The sequence below is a fragment of the Palaemon carinicauda genome, chromosome 20 (assembly GCF_036898095.1).
Source record: "Palaemon carinicauda isolate YSFRI2023 chromosome 20, ASM3689809v2, whole genome shotgun sequence".
NCBI lineage: Eukaryota > Metazoa > Arthropoda > Malacostraca > Decapoda > Palaemonidae > Palaemon > Palaemon carinicauda.
Window position 1 is genome coordinate 51,282,138 of NC_090744.1, and position 5,000 is coordinate 51,287,137.

Below are 5,000 nucleotides of genomic sequence, written 5' to 3' on the forward strand. Positions count from 1 at the left end.
CAAAAGAAAGATATTTAGTTCCATGGCTTACCTTAGTACTTGGCAAAGGTAGACAATCTCTAGTACCTAGATTAACACAGCTTACAAGATATATAAAATTATTCCTAGGACTTACTAATGGTAGGCTAAGACTAAAGAACTCGGCAAGAGACCTTGGAAAAACTTTAACTGGCAGCAAACTGAAACAAAATGCTGAGGAAGAGGTAGCTACTGCAACAAACAAGGGTGTAGATGGCTAAGGAAATTGATGCTTTGAAAACTTTTCATCAAGGTCTGTTTAGATATGGTTATAAACAATTGATTCACGGCATTCCTAATGTTTTTTGTTGCTTTGAGGATAGACTTGTAAGAGATGTATTGCTAAGATAAGTTTTTCTAAATTAAAACTGATTGAATCATACTTACGGTCAGGTATTTCACAATAGAGACTAGATTATTTGGTGATGCTATCTGCAGAATGTGATATAACCGAGACCCTGGACTAAAATAAGCTTTATAAATTTTACCAATCTAAATTTAGAAAGATCTTTTGCTAAAAGTTCCTACTTAAACAATTTGTATGTAAATATCGTAACATGTAATAAAAACACTAAATCTTTCATAATGTTTATAAGTAAATATGTTTTTTGGCTAAGGAGAGCATGCTGGACTGAATATAATACATCTGTTCTGCACATATTTTATATACGCTCACACAATGTAATGGTATCTCTTTTTTTTTTAGCTCTCGCTCTCTGTTGCACTGATAATAGAATAACCTGCTTAAGGTTGAGATCGCTTCTTCTACTTTATTTGAATGATTAGGACATTCTTGCTCAAAACTGCCTGTATATAAGCTTATTGAATTTCAAATAAGCTTTACCAGCATTCATCTTGTCTCTCTGTTAGCTCATACGAGTAACAACTACATCGAACATTGCTGACCCCTAGAGTGATTAGCTCCTCACCGCCATTTTTCACCCACTGCAACAAGCTCTCATTATTACAATGTCGCCCATCGATCCGGATTCTACGACCGCCTTCAACAAAAGAGAAGTGTTTTCTTGGTTCCAGATTGCTGAAATTTAGTGTCCCATCAAGGGTGTGACACACTCAAACAACAAAGTAGACTAGGCCTTACAGCAATCCCCGAGTAAACTTCCAAGAAATCTCCGATTGGCTTGGCGACCAAGGAAAGCTCAATTGGGTATGATGCTCTCAAAACATAACTATTGGAGCAGTATTCACCATCCTCAGCTGCCTGTATAGCCAATCTTTTGGGAGGCCAAAAGTCTTCGCTCAACCTCAGGTAAAAGACCAATATCACTCGCCTGTTACTTACCCCAAACAGCTCTCTTTGGGAATTGAACCTACTCAGTGTATTTTTTGGTACGACGCCCACCCAAAACCATACGCACCACCATCCCATATTTTAATACCTCGCCCATGAAGGACCTGACATCCAAAGTCAACTCCCTTATGGAGAGCCTCTTCACCACATTTTCCATCAACACTTCCAATCCTGAAAAAAAGAAGACAAATACTCAAGACTAACCAAAACTTATGTGAATACGGAAGACACAGATGCCCACTGCATGACATGTCAGAGCAGCCACAAAGCTGCCTACCACCCATGTATGCAACCCCTTGCTCATGTTTCAACCAACAACCTCTCGAGTCACATACTGATATTCATCAGCCACAGTTCTGCTAGTACCTCTCTCGATTCGTGGTTGCTGCGAAGAAATGGGCAGACAGTTGTCAGTGCAAATAAAATGTGCAGTACATTGCTTATGGCAGTGACCTACCAGTTGTTATTGATTTTTTTTTTCCTTTTTTTTTTTTTTTTTTACATGATGCAGGTACGGATGTGCGGCATTTGGTAGACACTGTGGCTAGCCATTCCGATCTATTAAAGTCAATCTCCAGGACACAACTTAGTCATTCGAAGCCTACTGACAACCGTCTAATAGCTGCCAATGGATATGAAATACCCACTCATGGGTAAGAGATAATAACACTATCATTTGAGAGTGCCAAATACCATAGGAAATTCCTCGTTCCCGATGTAACATTGCCATTATTTAGTGCAGATTTCTTACTCCAGTTCTACCTCCTGGTTGATCTCCTCTTCAACGTGACCCTCTGACCTCACGTTCCACATCAGAGTAGCCACATTCTCACGCCATACTGTTGTCTTCTTTCCTAAACTTCTCCAAATGCTCAGAGTTCCAGCCAGGTATGGTATTTGTCCTCATATCAACACAACGGGGGCTCCACTGCTTGACATATTTAGGAGTCTGGCCCTGCCTTGTTTGGAAGTTACTAAACAATCTTTCACTGAAATGAAGAACTTTGCATTTGTCTAAAGGCCTCGATCCCTAAGTTGTTGTCCTTACACATCATCATGATAGAGGACAGCATCTGAGAATGCAGGCAGAACACGATTACTAGCCACTTTCCAACATTAAAGCCTAATTGCATAAAGCAAAGGTGATCTCCACTCTCGATCTCTTGAACCAGTATTACTTGGTGCCCATGAACACAGAAGACATACCGATTACGGCCATTACCACCCCCTTCGGTACCTGCATATTCAAATACTACTTTTTTGGTTTTAATAATGCTGGGGCCACTTTTCAGTGCCTCATGGATGGCATCTTATGGGACCTCCCATTCTGCATATTTTATGTAAATAACATTCATGAGTTCTGTTCCTTCAAAGAAGAATACTTCCGTCACATACACATCGTACTTGACTGTTCATAATAGAACAATCCTGTAGTCCTGTATGAAAAGAGTACCTTTGGCGGCAATGAGATATCATTTTTAGGACACTGCATCACACCTGCAGGTGTACGCAGCATGTTTGGGAAGGTAGCAGCTGTTTGGATTTCCCCCACACCTTCGACCATCAAACTAGTTCAAGAATTCTTGGCCATGATAAAGTATTTTAACTGGTGCCTGCCAGCCATCATCGCCATTCCCCTCTTCCTCTACACATCCCCCCAGGGCAAGCCAAAATATCTGAAATTTGGTCCCTTTCCAGAAGCAGCCTTCGGCAACGCAAAGAATGCCCTATCAACTACTGCTGCTCTCACTTTTCCCGTGCCACATTCCCCTCTCTCTCTCTCCGCGGATATCAGTGACATCACTATTGGTTAAGTACTCAAGCAGGAGGTCAATGGATCACCCAGCCCATTGGCCATCTTCAGTAGAAAAGTGTCCTAAGAGGAATTTGGCTACTCTACCTTTGACTATGAATTGCCTGCAGGGCTCTTAGTGTCTGTCAATTTCGCAACTTTTTAGATAGTGCCATCATCGTTTTTCACTTGGACCGTGTTCCTATACTGCACACCTTCACTCAACAGCCTAAAACCTGGTTTCCCCGTCAACGCCGACATCCCATCCCCATGGCTGTATATGACTGAACGCTGCAACAATTCCCTAGGAAAATAAATCTAGCGACTGACACCCTGTTAAGAAACATATTGGCTGCCAGTCACATGTGATTGGATCACAACGGATAGGCAGAAGCCTATCGAAAAATCCAGAGTACCAAAAATGAAGGACATCTTGCTCATCCCTCCATTGGAAAGACATTGCCCTCCACGACTCCAACGTCACCCTGCCCCCATGCAACAACAGGAGTTGGATTTCATCCAAGGCCTCTCCTATCCCTTACACATATCTAACGCACAACTGTTGAAGACAAAGTTCATTTAGCAAGACATTAATAATGATGCTGATGATTCGTCCATGTCAATACATCACACAAAACTCCAAACCTACAGCAATACTTGGATTTAGGAGTAGGCATATTCCCTTAACGTCAGTGTTGTTTTGCCCACGATATACTAGGTCCCTTAATCACATCATAACGTCGCCATTACCTGTTTAACATCACTAACCACTCCACTTGTAAGACTGAAATAATCCTAATACGAGATTTGGTATCCCGTAGCATATTACTTTAGTAAAAAGGTGTGAAAAAATGAACGGATTATGACCTATGCTTGTGTGTCGCTTCGTAAATATTTTCTTCAATATATTTCTGTCTTCATCATCCCACACAATCAATGGATTTGGAAATTTACTGTTTGCTGAAAGATGATATTGACAAACACATTCTCGCTTCAGAAAATTTGTAAGATAGCATGCAAGGGAATGATTAATATTTTTACATGTATTAATAAGCAACCTGTGTGTACTTTCATGACAAATCCTTTCACCACGTGTATGACAGATTATTATAGTGCAGCTTTTGAAAAACCGTTGACAATAATGTCATTTCTTAGGTCCATTTCTAGGTGAGTTGCTATCAACCACTTTACTATAACAAAGTCAGTTTGTTACTACCAAACAGACTACTGTCATTGATATATATCCACGTAACAGCGAATGATTATGCACACGTTCTGTTTAAGGATTTGATAAGGGAAAAACATGCTCCTGCTGAAATTTAAAATATATGAATTTACGGACCATGCAAACATAGAATTTTCGAAGTTTGTGCGAACATTAATGCCAGCGAAAATGAATGATACCACAGTAATAGAGTAGGGATATCTATTGCTGGTGCCCCATACTACAGTAGGAGAATGATCAGGGGAATTCACCTGACGTTCATTATTCCATTTACTGCCTTTACGTCATTGCTTGATCATCACAGCTATGACATGTGGCATCATGTCACCTTGCTTGTCTCATCGATGTACAATACCCAACTGTTGAAAATAAACATTATTGATTGATTCTGGCTATTACTAATTGTTAAATATCAATGTAAATTATACAAAAGAAAGAAGTCAGAAGTGACAGTTAACTATTCATCATCCATATATCCTATTGCACCACTCTTGTATCCCAAAAATGGTTTTGTCATTAGCTTCATGTAGATCTTTGCATTGATGGGATAGAAGCAGATGATGGTGATGAGATCTGCATCAGAAATTATCAGTCCCAGTGAATAACAGCGAAGGATTTGGCACCTGGTCTCATTCAATTTACCACAGGGGCAA